This window comes from Astyanax mexicanus, unplaced genomic scaffold, assembly GCF_023375975.1.
Source record: "Astyanax mexicanus isolate ESR-SI-001 unplaced genomic scaffold, AstMex3_surface scaffold_34, whole genome shotgun sequence".
Lineage (NCBI taxonomy): Eukaryota > Metazoa > Chordata > Actinopteri > Characiformes > Acestrorhamphidae > Astyanax > Astyanax mexicanus.
The window spans coordinates 2843336-2858689 of NW_026040044.1; the positions used below are offsets into that span (position 1 = coordinate 2843336).

The 15354-nt window shown below is 35.8% G+C and overlaps 1 protein-coding gene across 1 annotated transcript in view; it reads left to right on the forward strand.

The window, feature by feature from the left end:
- Nucleotides 1-11943: 11943 nt before the first annotated feature.
- LOC125790041 (tenascin-X-like) overlaps nucleotides 11944-15354 on the forward strand; it is a 61289-nt gene continuing 57878 nt past the window's right edge. Inside the window, exon 1 of the mRNA XM_049473137.1 lies at nucleotides 11944-12029. The gene's annotated coding sequence lies outside the window, so the exon portion shown is untranslated. The remainder of the gene's footprint in view (nucleotides 12030-15354) is intronic.

The following is a 15354-nucleotide window of genomic DNA, read 5'->3' on the forward strand; positions in this document are numbered from 1 at the left end:
ACATAAAAGCCGGTTAATGTGAAATCAATAGCGCAGTATTATTATTATGATTTTTATTTTTACGCAATTTAATTACACCACCAAGTTTGACCCCAACGTCCACCATAATCTGCCCCGCCCCCTGCCCATTGCGCAGTTAGTATCTCCCATCAAACATATACTAGTCTATACTAGTATTTTAATTATATAAACACCACTAATATAAATATAATTATAATTACATTTTACATTTCTTACATTCATTCTTTTAATTTAAACATTTAAATATCCACTATAAAAGCTTGTGTCTTAAGAAAAACAAGTGTGATTAATCACAGTTAATCGCAGAATATTGTCGTGATTAATCTGATTATATTTTTGAATCGATTGACACCACTAGTATAAATGAATGAATGATAAATTAAGTTACATTTATATCGACACTGCTGCTACAGCAGCAATAGCATGTGTGTACAGAGAATATTGGAGTTATTATGGGATGGATTATCACAGGAGGAGCATTAGGAACCTCTAAAACCCTATAAATGCTGAGAGGTCACTATTTGTGTACGTGTAGATCAATAAACCCATTAATATTATCCATATCAGTCTAAATTTATAATAATTTATCTATTCTTTGAAGGTTTAATCACCAACTTCACTGCATGTCCTCCACTGATGGTTTAAAAACAAGGGTATCTTTTATATTTGCGTCCCTGTAGAGCCACATGCTCAACAGGAAGTCGTCCAAATTTCCTGAAGATCATGAGAATGAAAATAATAATATCCCTTATTTCCTTCATGCTGTTTTCACTGAAAATATCATTAAATTATTTGTTAAAACATTTTAAGTGAATCGTGGTTAACCACATTACATTCAACCCCATTAATCATTTAATCCATTATCATCAAAGAAAACACGATACATTCATTCTGACACTTTGATGGATTATCACTGGTCCCAGGCCTGTTTCCTTTGTTTCTATTGGCTGAACAGATCTCAGGATTTTCTATCATATTAGCTATTAGTTTAAAATCCCGAACTGTTGAGAAGAAACACGGACGCAGTGCTCTCTGACCTTCAGTTCAGGTCAGATTCATCACACAGCTGCGCCACACCGAGCTCCAGAAACCCTGAAACCCGCAGACTGATTCAGGCCTCAGGGAATCGTCATGTTTTGCATTACATGTGTCAAACATCCTTAACTGAAGCTCTAACCACTAAAATGTGTATCCAGCGTCTCTCAGAGAGGAATAAAATCTGAGTTACGGTTTCGTCCGAATCCGTGGACTCCGGGGAGTCCTGTACGATCAGGGATGCTATTTTAAATAATTACCCCTCAGGGACGTTAGTGGTCCTTCAGAAAGTCCTAATTTGGTCTCCGGTGGTGGTAATCCTCAACACAGTCTGAGAACACACACTTAGATACCATTTACAGCATCGAATAAAGAAGAACTGTGTGTGTGTGTGTGTGTGTCTCTGTTCCACATGCAGAATTAAAAAAATAATAATTAAAAATCTCATTTACACCCAATTTAAAAAGTCAAATTTAATGATTTTTAAGACCTCACTATGTAAAAATGTGGAAAATAATTTTATGCACTGGAAATCAAAACTTAACGTTTCCTGTTTGTTGTTATCATTTTATATGTAAGTTGCATTTCGTTAATGAAAAACAGTAAAGTATCCTCTCTATAAAAATGACCAGTGTCCATTTATCATCATCATACCTGGCCATATATTTAAAAGTGTTGCCTGATAAAATAAAAACCCACTAAAACAAACTTGTAAAGCAAGCAGATTTTAGTTTTCCCTTCCGGTAACTACCTAACTGAGCTAAGCTAGCTCTTCACTATCCTTAGATCTCTCTCTGGTAACGTAGCTTACCTGCTGCTAAAGTGAGTATGTTAGCTAGCTCACTGCTAATGTTAGCTAGCTCTCCACTAATGTTAGTTCTCTCCCCGGTAACATAGCTAACTCGCCACTAAAGTTAGTGTGTTAGCTAGCTTGCTGCTAATGTTAGCTAGCTCTCTACTAGGGGTGGGAGATATGGCCCTAAAATTATATCACAATATTTCATGGTATTTTTGTGATAACAATACTCTTGCCGATATGACAAAACATAAATGACTGAATTAAAAAAAATCAAGTTTACACTACTGCAACAAAATAAAAATGACATTTTACTATAGCATATGATATGGCACGCTCATAACTGAGATATTTGAAAAATATACAAATTTTTTTATCAGATTTATTAGTTCTCTCCATGGTAGCGTAGCTTGCTAACATTTGCATTTTATCTAGCTCACCACTAATGTTAGCTAGCTCTCTGATCACCTTAGTTCTCTCCCTGGTAACATTAGTTAACTCAACACAGAAAATGTACTGTAAACTTAAGACAATTTAAGACTTTAATTACTTAATTACTTTAAGACATTTTAGGACTTTTTAAGAACCCGTCAGAACCCTGCAATGAAGTTCCATTGAAGAAATGTCTGGGTTGGATCAAGAACATAAATACAGGAAGATGGTTCTGCGCTTAGACTAGCACAAATTTTAGCGTAGTTTAGAATAAAACAGCAGCAGAGATTAGCATTTGTTAATAAACGTAGTAATCATTGGTATCTCGGTAATAAATCAGATTAAACTGCACCTGAAAAGCTGTTTAGCTCAAACATGAGTAGTATATTTGATAGTCGGGTCTGAACGAGGTCAGATCTTCTCTTGTGGGTCTCGGTCTGGTTGTTTTTGTCCAAACAAGAGTCCTATTACTGTTTTCACACATGCTGAAACAAACCGCACCAAGAATACAACCAAAAAACAGGCTGTTTTAACTGGACTGAACAGTGCTGGTGTGAAACACTGTAAGAGTTCATGCTGTCGATGTTCCTGATATGACCTTTTTACAGATGGCACAGTTCCTGAGATACAGCAAAAGAAGCAGAGCTAAGATCAGACCAGCTGCCTGAAAACTCCCCAAAACTCCCTCCATTCCTACCCTGCCTCAGATCCCCTGAGTGCTGACTGTACGCTGCTGTTACAGAGCATGCTGGAACTGATTCTGTCACGTCTGTAAATCTTTATCAACTAGAAATCTTACCCAAAGATTTATCACTGATTAGTGCTGTGATTCTGTTTTTTGATGTGTATTATCAGGGGCGTTGCCTGGGTATGTAAAAATCCTAAAACTAATTATATTAGTTTATTATCTGATCAGTTAGATCTGGAAAAAAACATACAATTTTATAGCAGAGATCAGGGTTAAGAAACTCATTTAAACTAAGTATAGGACTAAATTCTGAATATCCACAACATCCAGCTTCTAGCTAACTGATTAGCTAAATAAATGTTTGTTAATTATAGCTTACAGTAATCCTGCAATCCTAAATTAATCCTAAACACAGAATTCATTAGAAAATTAAATAGTTATTGGCTGTTCAGGTACATAAATCAGGGCAAGTTAAACATATACAGTTTTATTTTCTGAAACCTTGATCTGTGTGTTTTGATTCAGAGACGTGTCTTTTTAACCGGCTATCAGAAACATATCATCACAGTTTACATGGTTTTGGAAATCCTCCCCAGCGATGGCGGTGGGGGGGGGGGTGGGGGTTTGGGCGGGGGCTTCCCTACTAGCCCACCATGCTCCGCAAAACCAGCAAGCTGATTGTCTGTTTCTACTGAAAGGCGGAACTTTATCCTTGAACTGGCTCCGTGATTCGCGTCAAGAGATTTTTTATTCACACATCAGTCTCCTCTCTAATAATAATACAGCTGAGCTGAGCGAAACAATTCGGGGCTACTGGATATTTATTCGAGGCCAAAGCCCCGGAAGCCCAGGCCAGGCAATGTCTGACAGCTCTTACAGAAAATGCCGGCTAGAAATAATTTTCCGGCATCGATTTGGCGCCCCCTCTAGTGCTGCATACCCCCTTTTTGCGCCACTGAGTCTTAAAGATGCATGATGGAGTGTAGATGTGTGAAACTCAAACCTGGACAGATCTACAGAACCTCCTCTAAAGCTACTGCACTGCTGAACTTCTATTTGGTGAATCAACACTCACAGCAGTAAATATATCACTCAAAATTGTTTTTAAACTGCTATGCATTTTTCACATACTGCCATACTGCTAGAGGTGCTGTGGAGCTCTGTGTAGAACAGCACAACCAAAGAAGAAGATACAGCTCACTAACTTAGGCTAGCCAGTTAGCATAACAAGCTAACACACTGTCCTGCCTGGAGAGAAATGAGAACAGCCCTTTATCTAAGGGGCTCCTGCTGCTGCTCCTCGCTGTATGAGTGTTTTTATCCAAGTAAAATACTAAAATAGAAAATAAATAAAAAACAGCAAACAGCGATTATTCACTCAGAAAATTGATCCACAGCTTCCTTTCGTTACGCAGACGAGCTCAGAATCAGTTCTGAATATAAAAAGGTGTGTATAAACAACTGTGATATACCGTGAAACTGCCAGGATATACATTGAATTTAACACTGGTAAATTTGCTGTGGGGAGCAGAGAATGTCTTTCAGGAGAGGAGAATTTCATTGTCTGCAATTACAGGTCATGCAGCTGGATTTATGGTGTGTTGATGTATCTTTGCTATCGTAACAATGGGACATCGTAACAAAGCTTATTTAAGGGAACAGTAATGTTATTTTATTCTGTATTCTGTTTATTGTTAATGTAATGTCTGTAATGAGCGGGGGTGTACTGTATGTAGAAATGCACGAGTGACTGTTGTCAGGGTTATAATCAGTCAGTGGAGCTCCTGTTCTTCTGTTACCAAGAAGAAACTACACTGTCCTTACTGAAGGGCTTGATAATGATATTATAGAGGGTACCCTCATTAAAACCCATCTGATTATCAGAATAAGAAACTGGACACCCTGCAGCTTTAAAGTCCTTGAGGGCACATGCACATGAAGAGCACTATGAAGACGGTAAGTTTGCCACTTGGGACAGTTTCCTGCCCCCTGATGTTTCCTGTTAACTCCCACATATCTGATTGGATCTGCGTAATGCAAAGAATGTGAACATTATCAGACTGAGACTAACGACTCCAGTAGATCTGACTGTAACACAGACTAACTGAAGAGAGAGAGAGACAGGAGGTAACATAGACACGAGAGCGGGGTGACAAAATAAATCAATGTTCAGGTTTATAACACTATCACTGTTCATGATTTTCAAACACAAGTCTTAAAGTTCTTAAAAATTAAGACTTGGGCGCAAAATTATGAGCCCGAGCCTGATTTAAACCCTACATTATTTATAGTAAGTAGAGCGTTAAAACTGAGCTATTTATAAACATTTTCAGGCTGCTTGTGTGAGCAAACTCTGTTCAGAATGATGTTTATTAACATTGCAACACTGAAGAACCATAGACCTATTATTTAATAAAAATGTTTATTAAGAATTATTAAGAATATCCAAAAGATTAAAACACCAACAATGCGAACAATGATCCACAGAGGCCTAAAGATCAGTAAATTAGTAATAACGATTTCCTTCTAATCAAATATAATATAGCATGTTTCAAGAAAATAAAATACTTTCTAAACAAGAAAACTTTTTTATATTGAGCTTTTATTGAGTTTATATTTTTCTTCTTTTAATATATTTTTGCTTTATTCTTATTTTACTTTTATTTCCAGTTTATTGTTATTCTTTTGCTATTTTTAATTTGACTTCACTTTGTTTTATTCTAATTGTATTGTTTATTTCCATTTTTATTGTTTATTGTTCATTAAACCCAAATAGAGCAACAACAATTACATGATTTACAATAACTTTTCTCTACGCTAATATAATTAACAAGGTTTAAGAATATAAAACACTTTCTACACAATTTTTTTTTTTTTAATATTTTATCATATAGCCTAAAACCCTATCCGGACGGGTTTATTTTCTCATGGGGTTCTGGGTAATTTTCTCATTTATGGGTTTTTTATCCTCTGTGATTTTATTCCCGTCCAGAGCGATCATGTAGGTGTTTTTCTCAGACGTCCTCTGAGAAAATTACAGGCTGAATTATCTACTGTTTTTCTCTGAACTCCGTGCTCCTCCGCTAATTTTAGTTCCGTCCGGACGCACATCTCTGAGTTTCGTCTCCTCGCCTTTAATAAAATAGATATTTGTCCACTGCCGCGCACCGTAATTACACTTTGGGCACGCCACGGTTTCCACGGAGATCCATGTTAAAAACACAACAGCGAGTGGAAATGGAGGAGCTACTGAACACCGCGATGATGTCACGTGACCGAGAAAAAAAAGCCTACAAACTCACTGATCCTCCTGTTTTTACAATTGCAGTCCGGATGCAGGAGTTTTATCACCTGACTAAAACACAGAAACTAATTCCATCCGGATAGGGCTTAAGCATTTGATTTGTTACTTTGCTACATTGTGATTATCACACCATGGCTTTATATAATATGAAAATAGCATAAAAAAAACAGACGCCTTCATCACAGTTTTAATCTTTCAGAGATCGGTTCTTCATAAACAGTTTTTATTAAATTATAGGTCTATACTTCTTCAGTGTTGCAATGATGACTAACATCTGGGTCGAGCAGAGAATATCAAGTCTAGTCTGAGAAAGGAACATTTTTAGAAGGATTTTCCAGAGTTGGCGAAGGGTTTTTATTGATGAGTGTGGTCCAATATTAATTGTAGTAAGCAGGTAAAGGTTCTTACAGGTGATTTTTGATGTTGATAATCGTGCTTTCTAATAATTCTATATGTAATTCAGTAACTAGTTAAAGTCGTTGTGTTTTTGAGAGCTCTGCTGAGCTGCAGTGTGGGTTCAGGGTTTGGTCAGGTGAGCTTCAGCAGGACGTAAACGGTTGTTTATGAGAGAAGCTCCTGAACAGAACAGTCTGTCTAAGAATCTGAGAGAACACTATAAACCCAGCAGAACCGTCCATGTGCTCAGAACCATGTGATCAGAACCGGGCCAGAGAACCTCCAACATAAAATCCCTCTCAACTGGCAGAGACAACCCGGGAGACACTCAGGATGCTCAGGAAGATCTCACTACCATCACACACACACACTAAAACACACACACACACATCACACACACACAGACCAGACGAGGATCAAAGACATTAGAGATGCAGCGCTCGTCATTCAAAAACATCTAAAATATCAGATGTTTTCCATTGAAGCTCAAAACGCCCAGCAGAGACCAGTAAACCCCAGAGAGAGAGAGAGAGAGAGAGAGAGAGAGAGAGAGAGAGAGAGTGGAAGAGTAAGAGAAAGAGCAATAGGAAAAGAAAGAAAGAAAGAAAGAAAGAAAGAGAGAAAGAAAGAAAGATACAGTGAGAGGGAGAAACACAGACAGACAATAGAAAAATAGAGTGGAAAAGAGAGAAATAGCAATAGGAAGAGAAAGTGAGACAGAATAAAGATACAAATAGAGAGAAAGAGAGAGGGAGAAAGAGAGAGAGATAGAGTGGGAGAGACATACCAAGAAAGAGAGAGAGAGAGAGATTATCACATCTCTGTCTGACTGTGATAATGTCAATATCATCACAGAAATCAGCTTAATCACCAGTCTAATCACAACATATAACACTGTTATTAATATCTTATTCAGTTATCCTTTCTATTATTTATCTATATGATTTACTTTTATATGCAAGGTATGTTTATATATATATATTTTTTTATGTATTGTTATTTTTTTACCTTTTGTATATGAAGACAGAAAGAGGGATAGAAAGAAATAGACATAATAAGACAGAGAGAGGGATAAAAACAAATAGAGAGAGTAAGACAGAGAGAGGGATAAAAACAAATAGAGAGAGTAAGACAGAGAGAGGGATAAAAACAAATAGAGAGAGTAAGACAGAGAGAGGGATAGAAGGAAATAGAGAGAGTAAGACAGAGAGAGGGATAGAAGGAAATAGAGAGAGTAAGACAGAGAGAGGGATAGAAGGAAATAGAGAGAGTAAGACAGAGAGAGACAGAGAGAAAGAGAGAGTAAGATGGAGAGGGATAGAAAGAAATATATAGAGAGAGAGTAAGACAGAGAGAGGGATATAAATATATAGAGAAAAAGTAAGACAGAGAGAGACAGAGAGAAAGAGAGTAAGACAGAGAGAGGGATAGAAATATATATAGAGAGAGAAAGACAGAGTGGGGAGGAGTAGAAAGAAATAGCGAGAGAGTAAGACAGAGAGGGATAGAAAGAAATAGAAAAAGAGAGTAAGGGAGAAGAAAAAGAGAGTGGGGAGGGATAGAAAGAAATAGAGAGAGTAAGACTGAGAGAGAAAGAGAGAGTAAGACAGAGAGAGGGAGAGAAAGATATATATATATATATAGAGAGAGAGTAAGACAGAGAGAGGGATTGAAAAAAATAGAGAAAGACAGAGTGGGGAGGAATAGAAAGAAATAGAGAGAGATAGAAAGAAACAGAGAGAGAGAGAGAGAGAGAGAGAGAGAGAGAGAGAGAGGGAGGGAGAGAGACGTCCAGTTGAGACCCTGCATGCAGAGTTGTGTAAAATGAAACTCCTGGAACAGTGCATGCAGGACAGAATCAGGACAATTTCCACTGATTCTAAAAATACAAAAAAGGACAATCAAATTCTGGAGACATTTACAACACAGAGACACCCACTCTTACCATTATAAAGCTCTGCAGTACCAAGAGCTCAGCAAAGACACCAGTCCCCTCACTCAGCTGCACTGAAAAGAAATTGGAGTATGATTTACTTTAAAAAAAGTTAGGAAACCTTTTCCACGTAAACACAGCAAGTAAATTTAAGAGCATATATTCAAGTAATATTCACTAATAATTCTAAGTGTATGTAACTAAAATTTTTTTAGTAAATGTTACTTTGCAACAATTCAATATTCAATTAGATTTTACTCTGTGTATCTTATGCAGTGCCACATTCTCCCATGACTTTTATGGTTTACTAAATAGTAGTAAATAGCACTGAATTAAAACAACTTAAGTGTTTAATTTGTCCTTTTTAAAAAATTTACATTTACATTTACATTTATGGTATTTAGCAGACGCCCTTATCCAGAGCGACTTACAACAGTGCTTCAAAGTTACTTAAGATATCCAAAGCTAGTTTGTAGACTAGGATCAAGAGATACATAGAGCTTAATCATGTTAAGAACCCTAGGAACCTTTTTTTCTTTTATTTTTTATTATTAGTTTAGGAACTCTTTGAAAAGATGTGTCTTCAGTAAACGTTTGAAGACGGTGAGTGACTCTGCTGTTCTGACATCCAGTGGAAGTTCATTCCACCACCTTGGTGCCAGCACAGAGAAGAGTCTGGATGTCTGTTTTCTGTGTGTTTTGAGTGATGGAGGTTCGAGCCGAGCCGTACTGGAAGCTCTAAGAGCTCTTGGTGCAGATCTGGCTTTGACCATCGCCATCAAGTATGAAGGTGCTGGTCCGTTTTTTGCCTTGTAGGTCAGCGTCAGGGTATTGAATCGGATGCGGGCGGCAACAGGAAGCCAGTGGAGGGAACGCAGCAAAGGAGTCACATGACTGAACTTCGGAAGATTGAAGACGAGTCGTGCTGCCGCATTCTGAATTAACTGTAGTGGTTTGGTGGCTCGCATGATCTGTTTAGTCAAATAAACTAACAATTCATCTTTATTTTAACACAAACTTTCAAGTTTATACAATTTTAGTAATATTCACATAACTTATCATTTTAAGTTTATCATGGGTATTCTCTACATATTTAGTATTGTAACACTATAATAATGGAGTAATACAGGAGTAAACATATGCAAATATATGGTTTTCAGTTTTGCGTCTCACAAAAAGAAAGAATTACAAAAATGTTGTACATTTTACTTTGGCATTTAGACTGAAATTTACAAATGTATTTGACGACAAACAATTACAAAGAAACACCCAGTTGTCACGTCTTGGCCTCGTCTCGTGTCTCTGTGTGTCTTCCCCACGTGACCTGTGCTCCCCTGTGTCTCCCGTCTCAGTACTTTTCCACCTGTTTCTCATTTGTAGCTCCGCCCCTTCCCCAGGTGTTTCTAATTATAGTGTGTTTCCTGTTTCTTTAAATAGCCCTCCTCTGCCACTTTGTCTCCGTCGGTCTTTGCACCTTCCACTGTTGTCTGTCTCTCCGCGTTTCTGTGTTGCTAAAGCCCTAGTTCCGTGTTTATTCCTTGTTTGTTTCCCTTGCCCTGCTTAGTTTAGTTTTACCTTGTCTAGTTTAGCTTCTTGTTTATTTCCTTGTTTATTTCTAGTCCTTCTCTTGTATATATTCCCTGTTTATTATTTTATTCTCTAGTTGGTTTAGTTTAGGTTCTCTGATTTGTTTTGGTTATTGGTTATTTTGTGTATTTATCCCTGCCCTGTTTTGTTTTGTATTTATTAAGTCTCTCGCTTGCTTCTTTGTTTATTTACTCACGGTTTGTTTGTTAGTTATTATTTTTATCGAGTTTAGTTCCTTGTTGTTATTCCCTGTTTGTTTATTCTTATTATCTCTTGTTTGTTTATGTTCTCTAGTCTCCCTCGTTTATTTTGGTTTATTATCCTTGTTTACTTGTTTCTTTGTTATTTATTTAATAAATTATTTATTTATTTCGCCCTACCTGCACTTGTGTCCGTCTCCTCGTCTACCTGCCTGGGTAAACCGTGACACCAGTAGTGCATATAATTATATATGAAATTCTTTAGTAGCTAGACTGTACTAGATTATTCTTGTAGATAGTACTTAAATACATTTAATTCAATTTACAAAGTCAAAAAAACGTTTTTTTACAGTGTGGTCCTGAAGCACAACTCTACACTCACACACATTAACACACTTACACACACAGCTCTAACACACACTAACACCCCACACACTCAGGACCAGAAACCAATCAGATTCAACCAAATTACAAAACAACTCCAACAAAACTACAGGCTCTAAAGCGTCAGTACAGAGCAGCAGAATACCTGAGCACTCTGACTGACCCCAAACCGAGGTCCACCCTGACCAGGTACAGACTCCGTACCCACAGCCTGGACACAGGAAATCCTGCTGCCCACACTGCCCACTGAACAGACCAGAGACAGAGCTGCACTTCCTTACAGAACGTCCCAAATATACCCAGATTAGAACCCAATTCTACACCAAATTCACCCAGAAATTACCTGCATTTAAAGCCATCCCCGATCCAGAAAAACTCCCCTATTATTATAAATTACATGTGTTTTTTTCTTTTTTTTTATAATAATTAATTGAATTGTTTACTCAAACTTGTGTTCAAATTTACCTGTGCAGTTTTCCTATGCTCTATGTTGTTAGTTAAATGTTAATCACAGCTTTGGCAATACAAATGTGAATAATTATCATGCTAATAAAGCAACTTTGAATTAAATTGAATTGAATTGAATTGAGAGAGAAAATGAGTGAGGGATAGAAAGAAACAGAGAGAGAGAAATGGAGGTAGAGGGAGCAATTGGAACAGAAAGAGAGAAAGAGGTATACAGAGATAGGTAGAGATCTGGAGAGAGAGAAACACACAAAAAATGAAAGAGAGAGAGAGACAGAAAGACAGAGAGAGAGAGGGATGGAAAGGAATAGAGAGAGAGTAAGACAGAGGGAGGGATAGAAAGGAATAGAGAAAGAGAGAGGCGAGAGAGAAAGAGGGATAGAAAGGAATAGAGAGAAGGTAGAATAGAGAGAGAGAGAGAGGAATAAAAAAGAAATAGGGAGAGAGAGATACAGAACAAGAGATCAAGTGAGAGAGAGAGCACTAGAAAGAGAGATATAGAGATGAAGAGAGAGGGAGATAGAAGGAGCAATAGGAACAGAAAGAGAGAGAGAAAGTGGGAGAGAGAGAGAGAGAGAAACATACAAAAAGTGAAAGAGGGAGGGAGAGAGAGAGAGAGAGAGGGGGGGGGAGGAAAATTCTTAAAGAATGAGAAAATTTTACAGCCTCTCTCTCTCTCTCTCTGTCAGTAGGGTAATGAGTGAGGAGTGGATGGAGGGATCAGTGATAGGCAGGCAGTAGAGGAGTGAGGAGGTCTGGAGAGCTCAGCAGAGGAGCAGCGGACTCAGGTAGGACCTCCATACTCACCTGTTCCTCAGGTACTAACAGAACTAATACTACTAACTACACCATTAAACCCCCCTGAGGAGAACCTGCAGCCCAGCAAACCCTCTAATAACTCTATAGCTATTCTGCTATATATTTATATATATATATATTAGCCTAATTAATATATTACAGTACAAAGCCTGAACTCTAATTCTGTAACAGTAAAAAAGTTCATTTATTAGCATTTTACATCATAAAAATGTATTATTTTATGATTTGCACATTCGCTACATTACTTCTCACATTGTTGATTCATGCACTGTATCCCATTTCTATAGTATGCATCAAAAAATGAAATGAAATGAAAATAACTTTTAAGTTTTTGAATAATGCACCAAATACCACATACATTTCTTCAATTTTCTCCATGTTTTTAAGTTCGAGATCTGGAGAGCTCTTGGTTTTTAAACTGTCTGTATTAGTGATGCACATGCATCTACAGTACCTCTTCTCATTCAGTGTGTTTTTCTTTCTTTTTATGATTTTCTACATAGTAAATGCAATATTAAAGACTATATTAAAGCTCTACAGGAACACATGCTGAATTATAATTAATAATAAACCAGAATCTGTTTTATACTTTAGATTCTTCTAATGATTTAATCATTTATCTTTGAGGACACCACAATATGTATTAAAAACACAATATGTTTCTGTAAACACATGATTATATTATTCAAAATGCATCCATATCTCATACTGAGCACAGTGATGTTTATTTAAAAAGAAAAAATAACCTAACCTAACCTAATTAATACATTACAGTACAATAAGTCTAAACTGTAGTTTTGTAACAATAAAAAAGTTATTTTTTTTTAGCATTTTACATCATAAAAAAATATTATTTTATGATTTGCACATTCACTACATTACTTCTCACATCACTGGTGCATGCACTGCATTACATTTCTATAATATGCATTAAAAATATACATTAACTTGCCATTTAAATCAGAGATTATTAAATGAAAATAATTCAAAATGATTTTAAGTTTTTAAACAATGCACCAAATACCGCATCAACTTTTTACATTTTACTTTTAACATCTTGGTTTTTATACTGTCTGTGTAAGTGATGCACAGACGTGGGAATTATGGGCTGTTGCAGTTGTCCAATATAACACATGTATCTACTATATTTCTTCTTATTCAGTGTTTTTTCTCTTTTTTTAAAATATTTTTTACATTGTAAATTTAATATTGAAGACTATATTAAAGATATAGAGGAACACATGCTTTTTTTATAATAAACCAGAAAATAACTCTGTTTTATACTTTAGATTCTTTAGATTCACATTTATTTTAAGACTACACAATATATATATATATATATTTACTAAAACACAATATTTATCTTTAAACACATGACAACATGATTCAAAATGCACCCATATCTCATACTGTCCTGTCTTTTATTCAGGTAAAATGCACTAATTACACTCTTTGCAATGAAATAAGATTTTCCTTTTCATCTGTCAAAAAGTATATTATTAATATGATCAGAAAATGTATCGCAGTACGGTAAAACGTGGAGAAATATTAAATGATAAGACTTAATAAACACTCAATAAAATAGCAACTACTAACAGTACCGAACTAACAGTAATAAACAGTATTAAATGGTAATTAAGTTATTAAGTATCAACTAATTGTCAGTTAAAAGATCATAAAAACTTATATTAGTTAAAAAAAATGTGATGATTCATTAAAAAGTTCTAGAAAAGCTCTAGAAAAAATTGATTTTGCTATTTATAGGTTTATGTTTGAGTAAAATGAACATTGTTGTTTTGTTCTATAAACTACAGACAACATTTCTCCCAAATTCCAAATAAAAATATTCTCATTTAGAGCATTTATTTACAGAAAATGAGAAATGGCTGAAATAACAAAAAAGATGCAGAGCTTTCAGACCTCAAATAATGCAAAGAAAACAAGTTCATATTCATAATGTTTAAAGAGTTCAGAAATAATCAATATTTGGTGGAATAATCCTGGTGGTTTTTAATCACAGTTTTTTTCATGCATCTTGGCATCATGTTCTCCTCCACCAGTCTTACACACTGCTTTTGGATAACTTTATGCTGCTTTACTCCTGGTGTAAAAATTCAAGCAGTTCAGTTTGGTGGTTTGATGGTTTGTGATCATCCATCTTCCTCTTGATTATATTCCAGAGGTTTTCAATTTGGTAAAATCATAGAAACTCTTATTTTCTTATATTAAAAGTGATTTCTTATTTTAGAATAGAATATGTTACGTTTAAATTGTACAGAACTCTCCACAGCTCTGCTTTAATAACAGATCTCACTGTTCCTATAAACTGGACACATTTATTAAATTAATTTGATAAATTGAGTAGCACTGCACAATATATCAGTTTAGCATCGATATTGCAATGTAGACATGTGCAACAGTCACATCACAGACTGTGAAATGTTTTTCATTTTCATTTGTATTTCATTTTTACAAACTTTTCTACTGTTTGATACAACATTGTTTTCACACTCGTTTTACGTGACAATATCTACCGATAATGAACTTTTTTAACATCATGACATGTTGGATCAATGTCGATGTCTAATTCTATTTCTCCTGAACAGTTTTAGGAGAAACATCTTTAAATCTTTGATCTTTAAATGAAACCTAAATGAGAATCACAAATACGTCTCCAACTTTTGAGAAGGTCTCAAATTTCTATTTCTATTTCTATGGGAGGTGTTTGCTATTCTTAATAAAACAGCTGGATTCAACTTCTTAAGCATTTTTTTATGTTGGTTTCATTGAAGTTTTATTTTTTTATTAAGTTGTATTTTGCTGCATGGTTTTGACTTTCTTAAAAATAAATATAAAATAAATATTTTTACATTACATTACATTACATTACATTACATTACATTTGGCAGACGCTTTTGTCCAAAGCGACTTACAATAGTCAAGTACAATGTAAAATAAGTTTAAAGGTAAAACATCTTTGGGTAGGGATAAAAGGAGGTCAAAGGGGAATAATAGGATAGAGGAGTGAAGGAGAGGAAGAAGGAAATGAGGTTAGAAGTAGTTAATGTGTTAGAGGTGTTAGGAGAGTAAGTGCTCTTTGAAGAGCTCTGTCTTCAGGAGTTTATTAAAGATAGTGAGAGATTCTCCTGATCTGGTAGTAGAAGGTAGTTAGTTAGAGGTGTTAGGAGAGTAAGTGCTCTTTGAAGAGCTCAGTCTTCAGGAGTTTATTAAAGATAGTGAGAGATTCTCCTGATCTGGTAGTAGAAGGTAGTTAGTTAGAGGTGTTAGGAGAGT